General features: G+C 41.3%; 2 pseudogenes; both read right to left on the bottom strand.

Annotated features, from left to right (window-relative positions):
• Nucleotides 1-407: 407 nt before the first annotated feature.
• On the bottom strand, nt 408-1,069 carry LOC114231064 (40S ribosomal protein S3a-like; annotated as a pseudogene).
• A 7,054-nt stretch (nt 1,070-8,123) lies between these two features.
• LOC103284502 (RNA-binding motif protein, X-linked 2-like) lies at nt 8,124-9,239 on the bottom strand (annotated as a pseudogene).
• Nucleotides 9,240-9,702: the final 463 nt, after the last annotated feature.

Genomic DNA, 9,702 nt, shown 5'->3' on the forward strand with positions numbered 1-9,702 from the left:
GAATAAAGACCCAGTGGTCGTAACACCGTACCAACCAAAGACCGGTCACCAGGAGGTGCATTGATGGGTCCTCTGGCGCTGACGGGACTTGACACTGCATCCCGGGCGCCAGTGGGACTGGACGCTGCGTCCCACGGCATGGCAGGTCTGGGTCTCGCGCAATTTAGCACACTTGCCTCTAGTAAAAATATATAAAAATAAAAGAAACTACATAACCCTGCTAAAGCTAGCCCTCATCTACCATTAATTTGTTTCCCTATATATTTGCCTTCTCACAGTTTATCTATAGAGAAGCTCAAAGTTCTTTTCCTATGTCTTGTCACTTCTCTAAAAATTTATCGTTCTTTTTTAAACATCACAAATATGACTTTTTATTTGCCACCATTAAGTCTGAGTTTTAAACAGATTCATGGACTCGGGGGCTCATATGCATTAGCTCCTTCAACGTTAGCACCTGTCCTATCTCCATTATCTTTTCCAGAACTGCTATGTTCACAGTGGAGCTCCACCAGTTTTACCATTTCAAATTGAGGCTTCTTCAGCATTTTGACTTTTCAAACAAAGACAACGTGGAGTGAATAAATAGATTGGCAATTTTTTTCTACATCTTTTCCAATGCTATCTGGAATCAATTTATTGACCACTTCTTTTAAGTCATTTGTCTGTACCTCTTAGATCATGATTTCCATGATATTCTTCCGGATTTGACAGATATGTTGATGCTGAGCACAACAGGTCTTCCAAATCTGATTGTTGCATTTTTTAGTAAAACCAACCCAGAATAAACAAAGCAAATAACCATCAGTAGTCTTGACATCAACATGAGCTTCAATCGTGCTTGTCATTTTGTGACCATGGAGCACATTTTGTCATGGGTAAAATCCATGCCATGGAAATAAGGCAGTTTTTGCCCTGAACATTCTCAGTAATTAGCTTGAATTGTCTAAATGCAACTTAATCATTCTGCAGATCAGCTAGGCTCATTTCAAAAACATGACCCTTGAGATCATCAGATGTGGTTTTGGTTCTGCATAAGTAGTGTTTTTCCAATATTTTTTATATTGAACATAGCTAGTGCTTTCACATCTTACCAATCTTTCTTAGAAAATGGATCAACCGATTTCTTCTTGGCTCCCTTTTTGCTGCCTTTCATAAGGTGCTTGTGCTTGCCAACCACAATGTTACTGCTCAGAGCCAAAAGAGTCATTGTTCTTCTTTAAACATGCTATATAAGCCCAAGTTCTAACCCCTCTTTGAGTTACTTATTGCTGAGTGCTCCCAGGTGTATTCGTGATACATGTTAATTAACTTCTGTTTATTTTTCCTCCTGTTAAGCTCTTTTGTTGGCCTAATTTACAGGGCCCAAGCCAGAGAACCCAAAATGGGTAGAGGAAAAAGATTCTTTTCCTTACAGTACCAACCTGAAAAGGCTCCCACTGACCAAAGATGGTACCATTTGAGCTTCATTAAGGTTAACAATTGCAAAGAATTGAAACCTGTAATATGTGTTTAAATCCATGAATACATAATATTTTTAAAAATTAGTTATCTTTTTTTTTTTTTTTTTTTTTTTTTTAGAGAGAGAGATAGAAACATCAATGATGAGAGAGAATCATTGATAGGCTGCTTCCTGCAAGCCCCCTACTGGGGATTGAGACCACAACCCAGGCATGTGCCCTTGGCCGGAATCGAACCTGGGACCCTTCAGTTCACAGGCTGACGCTCTATCCACCGAGCCAAGCCGACTAGGGCAATTAGTTATCTTTGGAGAACACAAAATCAATCTTGAAAGCTGGTTAAAAAAAAAAAAAAAGGTAAGATACTTATTTGATAAAATTTTATCTTGCCTTCCACATATGAATTGTACCACTGGGTAACCAAATAGGAGGTAATTGTCTCTTCATAAAAATATTCCAGCCCTGGCTGGTGTGGCTCAGTTGTTTGGAGCATCGTCCTGTACACCAAAAGGTTGCCGGTTCAATTCCCAGTGAGGGCACATGTCTAGGTATTGGTTTGATCCCCATACAGGAGGCAAATGATTGGTATTTCTCTCATACATCTCTCTCTCTCTCTCTCTCTCTCTCTCTCTCTCTCTCTCTCTCTCTCTCTCTCTCTCTCTCTCTCTCTCTTTCTCCTCTCTCTCTCTCTAAAATCAAAACAGCATGGCTGGTGTGGATCATCAGTTGAGTGTCATCCTGGAACCAAAATGTTGCCAGCTGGATCCCCTGTGGGGGTGAGTGCAGGAAGCAGCCAATCGATGATGTTCCTCTATCATCAATGTTTCTATCTCTCTATCCCTTTCCCTCCCTCTCTCTCTAAAAATCAATGAAAACATATTTTAAAAAAATAAAATAAAATCAGTAAACTATATTCTCAGGAGAGGATTAAAAAAAGGAAAAAAACTCCAGATAATATGAAAAAGAATTGATAGGATTAGAATATTATAATTTTCCAGCCTCCAGTTAACCAATTGATTGAGGCATTAAGCATCAATGACTGTTAACATCACCAAAAGAGCAAAACAAAACTAAACTAAACAACTTTATGTAGCTTCTAGTGGAATAACGTAACACCTACAGTCTTGCCAAAAGAAACAAATCTCTGGATCCTCCTGCCAATTTGCAGAAAATAAAGAGGACAAACACTCTTCTTTAACCTCTAGTATTGCTGTCAAAAATTATTGGTGCCTCATTAAGATAGCAGAAGTATTATGTGAAGTTGAGAGAGTGCTGAACCAGCATCTAAAGATCTGGGTGTACTTTTTCCATTAACTAGTTGTTTGACCTAGGTTACAGGACCACTTTTCTAGGCCTTGGTTTTCCCCTGGAAGTTCTGACTCTGTGTCTGTCTTCCAAGGTTAATTGAAAACTCCTGGCTTGGCTGGTGTGGCTCAGTAGTTGAGCATTGACCTATGAACCAGGAGGTCACAGTTCAATTCCCAGTCAGGGCATATGACCTGGTTGTGGGCTTGATCCACAGTGTGGGGCATGCAGGTGACAGTCGATCAATGATTCTCATCATTGATGTTTCTCTCTCTTTCTCCCTCTCCCTTCCTAAAATCAATGGAAATATATATATTTTTTAAAATTCCTGGAATACAGGCAGTGTCTTACTCATCCTTGTATCTCAAACGGCACTATACATACCATGTTTCATACACAATAGGCACTTAAGAATGTTCAATTCTGCCCTAGCTGGTTTGGCTCAGTGGATAGAGCATCAGCCTACGGACTGAAGGGTCCCGGGTTTGATTCCGGTCAAGGACACATGCCTGGGTTGTGGGCTTGATCCCCAGTACGGGGTGTGCAAGAGGCAGCCAATCAATGATTCTCTCTGATCATTGATGTTTCTATCTCTCTCTCCCTCCCCCTTCCTCTCTGAAATCAATAAAAATATATTTTTTTAAAAAGTTCAATCCTTCCAGGTATGTAGATGACTGAGTAATGATTTACATAATTAAATATCTTGTGCAAATTATAAAAGGAACATCTATATATCTATATATATAAAAGCCTAAGCGACTGGTCGACTGGCTGACCAGCCGGTAGCTTGACGCGCACTGACCACCGGGGGCAGACGCTCAAAGCAGGAGCGGAAACCACTGGCATGGAAACATGGAACAGACTGAGGAATCTCAGAGAGAAGGGGGAGGGGAGAGGACAGGAAGAGATTAACCAAAGATCTTATATGCATACAAGAGGCCCAGTGCATGGATTCATGCACTGGTAGGGTCTCTTGGCCTGACCTGTGCGGATTGGGCTGAAACCAGCTCTCCATCCCTCAAGGGTGTCCTGGATGGAGAGAGGGCACAGGCCAGCATTAGTATTTGTTGAAAAACTAATGCAGTATCTGACTTTTCTACTTTTAAACTATAAGAGCAAATGCAATTGAGAGGCTAATTCTTCCTATTAAAAAATAAGAGAAAAAACTTCTCTCCTGCCTTCACTTCTCCTTTTTTTCCCCCTGCAATTCTTTCTCTTTCCTTTTCAAATATATGCAAATATTTTAAACAAGCCTCTTGCCAATTTTATTACTCAGAAACTTTTCCTCAAAGATGTAGGAGCCCTCTCTTTGGAGTGAAATCATCATCAAGGAAGATAATGCCCAATTGTCTAATTTCTGTGGAGGACATAAGCCTAACTTGTCACCTGACTCCAAATTACAAAACCTACCTAATGTAATGGTAATACCACTTGGCTATTATTAATTTATTTAAACAAAGAGGCCATCAGACTGAAGTGGCTCTAATGCTTTGTTGGCTCCTAAGCAAACCCAAATCTAAGCCTGTAAATGCTTAGATTAGGAAATCAAAAACTCTAAGGACAATCAATCACAAACAGCAAACTAGGCTTTAAGTTATAGCCAATCAAATAATTTCCTGTCTTTGCTTTCACACTTTCTCTGCATTAAGTCTTTCCCCTGGCTCCTGTTGGAGGAGCACTCTGTACCACTTCCAGTTTGGTGCTGCTCAATCAGAATTGATTTTTGCTCAAGTAAACTCTTAAAAATTTTAATATATGTAATTTATTTTTTAACACATAAGAGCGTGAGGTTTCTTTCTGCTTTTGCAATCTCTTAGATTGTCTGTGATGTGCATCGCATACTGCTTTAATGCTTATTCAATAATGGTTTTCTTTTCCTTCTACCTTTGGAAGAGATTTTCTGGGTTTGGAGGAGATTTTGTTTTTAACCCTTTGTACTCGCTTTTTTCTCGATTCCTTTATTCTACTTGGGATTTAATTTTTTTAAATATCCCAGATTTTACAAAGCGCGGCAGTAGAATAAAAAACTGGAGTTTCTTTTCATACAAACTTATTTATTTGGATTTTTTTATATTTCAAATTATTGATACATTCAATAACCGTCACACTCGACATCCGAGTGCAAAAGGTTAATTATATTTCTCCCAACAACTTGATTTCCTACATAAAACAAGCAATGAAAAGAACCAAAGCACACTGAAAATTAGAAGAAACTAATCCATCCTCATCATTTTTAAAAATATATTTTATTTATTTTTTACAGAGAGGAAGGGAGAGAAATAAAGAGTTAGAAACATCAATGAGAGAGAAACATCGATCAGCTGCCTCCTGCCCACCTCCCACTGGGGATGTGCCCGCAACCAAGGTACATTGTAGGAAGCGGTTATAGGGTTAAGCCTCAGACTGACCTGCTGGCAAAGTCACAAGCAAGTCCCAAGCTTGGAAGGACACAGTCCTCTAAGCATAATTAAGCTTGATCTTGTAACTGCTCCCTAGATCTTTCCTGGGTAGCTAGTGGGCTGTGGGAGGGGCAGCAAGTGCTGCCAAAACAAGTGAAACTTACAAGAACATTGTCAATTGCCTTGTTTGTCCCTGATGATAAATAAAGCCTCAGCTTTGCAGTCTGGATCTGTCTGTGGCCTCAGCAAGGCACAGAAGATCCACCTAGACCCAGCTTTTTCTCTATCATTTCTCCATCCTTCACCACCTCCCTCAGGCTTGCCGAACCCTTGGCTGTGCTGGCGCGGCACAGTACATGCCCTTGACTGGAATCGAACCTGGGACCTTTCAGTTCACAGGCCAACGCTCTATCCTCTGAGCCAAACCCGTTAGGGCCATCCTCATCATTTTTTGAGTAACAAAATCCTTACTAAGTTATCAATTCCTCCCGTAAATGCTGATTACCTCTTATTTGCAGTTAGTTTATTCAATATATGCTGTGACCTTTCATATTGAATAGTAAATGCCCATAAAAAGACCAAAAAATTTTATCCTTCTTTCTCAAGACTTTCTGGTTCCACAACTGTTACTAATTCTAACAGTCAATGTCATTTGTTCAATCAAGAAATGTACATTTAATATTTTGCCAGACACACTATTCCTAGCAGGTCCTGGGAATATAAAGATGGTGGATGGGTCCTCTCCTTAAAAGATTCTCAGTCTTATGGTGAAGACAGATATCTATCTCTATATATAAAAGGCTAATATTCTTAGTGTCCAACTATCTGACCAGTCACTATGATGCACACTGACCACCAGGGGGCAGACACTCAATGCAGGAGCTGCCGTGACACGCACTGGCCATTTACAAAGAAACAGCACCTCGGACCTGGTGCACACAAAGCAACAATTGCCTTCCCCCAAGTTGGACACAGACCCTGCCACCACCCTGGAGCGACAGTCCATCAAATTGCAGCCAATGCTGCCGAGACCCCATGGCGAAAAATGTGGCCCACAGCCAAGCCTAGCCTGGAAACTGTGGCTGTGGGCGCCAGCTAATGATGTCACGTAGCAATGCCCGGCTTTTTCTCCCTAGCGACTAGCCTCCTTGCAGTTTCTTCAGCCCAGGAGCACAACTTACTTTATAGCCAGGTGGAAACATTTTACACTTTAACCAAATGTCTGTGAAACATTTTCCTGTGCCTCATCTCATTTGATCCTCACAGAAGTCCTGGAGTAGGTAGATAGGAGGCTCAGTAGAATCCTATTTTCTTTTCATTAGCGGGAAAACGGAGATTTAGAAAGTTTAGAAACTTGACACGACTGAAAAGAAGTAAGAAATGTTGGACCTTGAAAATGACTTCAGGTTTTCTCACTGTGCAGAATATAGTCAAACACTGCTGCAGTTAAATATTTTACCCTTTGTTCTCCCTGTGTGACCTACAATAATAATCTGCTTTGTGTTAATATTTACTGCTGTGTTGCTGACAATTACCTGAAAGAGAAGTCGGGGTGCTTTACTGGGCTGGGAAAAGTTTAGCTAAATCAGAAAGCAGGTCTAATTAAGCAAGTTTCTTCTATATATAAAAAAGGCTAAGTTGACTCTCCCATGCGTGATACATATAAAGCTCTTGCTGGTGCCAATCACATGCGTGTGTTTCAATCTGTCATTGTCAATCATGAATTGGTTGACACTTCTATTATAGAGAAAGGGCGAATAGTGATATTAAAATATTTCCTTTAATTAATTTCCTTTCAATGTGCACAAATTCATGCACCAGGTCACTAGTCTAAGGAATATTGTCACAAAAGGCTATAATACGGAGTTAGGGACAGGGTACTATGAGAGTTCAAAAAGGGAAACTGCCAACTCAGCTTAGGAAATAGGAAAAACTTCTGGAGAAGGTAAGATGTGAGGTCAGGCTTGAAAGTGATAAAATAGATTTTATATTGAAGGTTAATTCCCAGTCAGGGCATATGACCTGGTTGAGAAAATTCAAAGAAATTATACACTAGATGTTACTTCTCCAGTATCCAGGGGAAGAAGAAAAAAAATGTTAATCCCTTCATGAAGACTCTTGTTGCTAACTTTGTTCCCTATCTCTCAATCACTCACCTCTCTGCCATGCTCTGAGAAAAGCCCCTCCATCAGGTGAATTTCTGTCTCTTTTAAGAAAACTCCATCCCTTCCCACAAAAATTGGCTCTGCCTATCATCTATTCTCTTTCCAAAATATCCTGGAGAAGTACCAAGATATATTAACAACCATGCAGTTCTCAAATTCCAACTTCTTTAAGCAATACTCACCGTTATTATTGTTAAAAACAAGACAACAAGCCCAAAATGGAGCAGCAATGGTAATCTCCAAGTCATTAAACCGAGACTTAACTTGATTACAGTTTCTGCTTCCCCAGAAATGGAATCTTAAACCAGTTAATCATGAATGGCCTGATCAGTGTTAGGTTAATCTGTCTGATAAACTTCTGTCATACCCTAAAGGAAAGTAACCTTACAATAACCAACTTGATGTTTTTACTAGTATAATTTCTTTGTTCCTGCTCCCTTCTCCTATAAAAGTCTTTACTTTGTACATCTCCTCAAAGCTCTGCAACCAAGGTACATGCCCTTGACCGGAATCGAACCTGGGACCCTTGAGTCCGCAGACCAACGCTCTATCCACTGAGCCAAACCGGTTTCGGCAATCTGTGCTGTTCTTAATAAATATTTTTGATGAATGTTATGCTGAAAGCCAACGTTCAATCATTTGCTAAGTTTCATTGATGTTATCTCCTAAATATTTAAAAATCTATCCCCTTTCTTACCTACCATCTCCTTCAGATCCTCATTTTCTGTAGCATGGATCACTACAAGAACATTTCAGAATCCTCCTCAAAGCCAAAGAATTTCTTTTTTTCACGCTGAACTTATCATGCTTTATTTTTTCATTCTTACTTTGGATTTGTAATACATAGGAAATTATCTTACCACACAGAATACCCATAATTTCACTTGAAAAATTTCCATTAGGTTTATCTCTTCCTCTAATTCTTTTTAGTCTTCAACCATTGTCTTCCTCTTAAATTTACCCCAATAATGCATCCGAACCCATTCTCCTTCCCTTCCCTCCTTTATTATCCAGAAGGTGGTGCTTCTTCTACAAGAAACGTGGTGCCAGTCTTTTGCTCTCTTCCTTATCACAACTGGTTTATCAAAGCAGTTCTCGTTAGAATCAATTCTCTTACCAGCTGTGAGTGTTTGCTGCTGTGCTTTTTAGAGCAGGGGTCATCCTTTTCCATTGTTGTCTTGCTTCTGGGAGTTGAAGAGGAGGCTGGCTGCTCTACGTGTACTTCCAGATCAGTCCTCTTGTTTATTTTCTGTGTCTCTGTGTGTGTGTTTTGGTGGGTTTGTCATCTTCAGAGCCCCCAGGTGAATTCAGTGAAGGGGTTTGAGCCCCACAGCCCTTATCCTGGACCTCTTTGGTCACATACCCACTTCTCCTGAGTCCTTAGGGGCCCGATAATGAGACACGTGGTCCACTCGGATCGTTCTCCCTTTGATCCTGATCCCATTAAAATTGTCCACGGCCAAAATGGTGCTCCTCTGGTCTTCATAGCAGAGGAAACAGAATCCTTTGGATCTCCCTGTCTTCTTGTCCCGCACCAGATGGATGTTCACGACCTCCCCGTATTGTGAGAACACACAGATGATGTCCCCTTCGGTCAGTTCATAAGGAAGACCTCCCAGGAAGATCCAGGCGCTGTCTTTGTACTGGGAGTGCCAGGACACCTCCTGGGCCGCGCCGAGCTGGGCCTCACGGTCATTCAGCTCCTGGATCAGCTTGACTTTAGTTAAAGGGTTCATCTCCGCGGGGTGGGATTTCTTCAACAAACCTTTCTCTTCCGGAGCTGCACCCAGGCCTCGCTCAGGTCGGCCAGCCCTCAAAGGATGTCCCTGCGCCTGAAGCTGAAGAAAATGGCGGCAGCGGAGGGTCCCGCTTTGCACAACACCCTCTTCGTCCTCCGCCCACTGGCTTCCGTTCCCAGGCTGGCGCGCTGCTTGCTGGGAAGGTCAGTCTCAGAATTTTTTTTTTAATGTGTTTTGTTTTATTCTTATTTCAGAGAGAAAAGGAGAGGGAGAGAGAGAGAGAGAAACATCAGTGATGAGAATCACTGATCAGCTGCATCCTACACGCCCCCTATTGGGATCCAGCTCAAAACCTGGGCATGTGCCCTGACCAGAATCTAACCCTGACCTCCTGGTTCAAAGGTCAAAGCTCAACCACTGAGCCACACTGGCCAGCAAGGCCAAAGGATCTTAATAATGTAAATTACAACATTACAACCTCAAGCTTAAAATCCTTCCGTGGTCCCCAGGCCTCATCATTTAAAGGTAAATTCCAAGTTCTTTGACATATATATGACCTTTCAAGGTCCGATTCCTGCTTCCCTCTCCACTCTTTCCGCTCCAGCATTAATGAACGCCTTGAGGCTGTAGCCCTTTA

This window comes from Eptesicus fuscus, chromosome 10 (genome assembly GCF_027574615.1).
Source record: "Eptesicus fuscus isolate TK198812 chromosome 10, DD_ASM_mEF_20220401, whole genome shotgun sequence".
In the NCBI taxonomy this organism is placed as follows: Eukaryota; Metazoa; Chordata; class Mammalia; order Chiroptera; family Vespertilionidae; genus Eptesicus; species Eptesicus fuscus.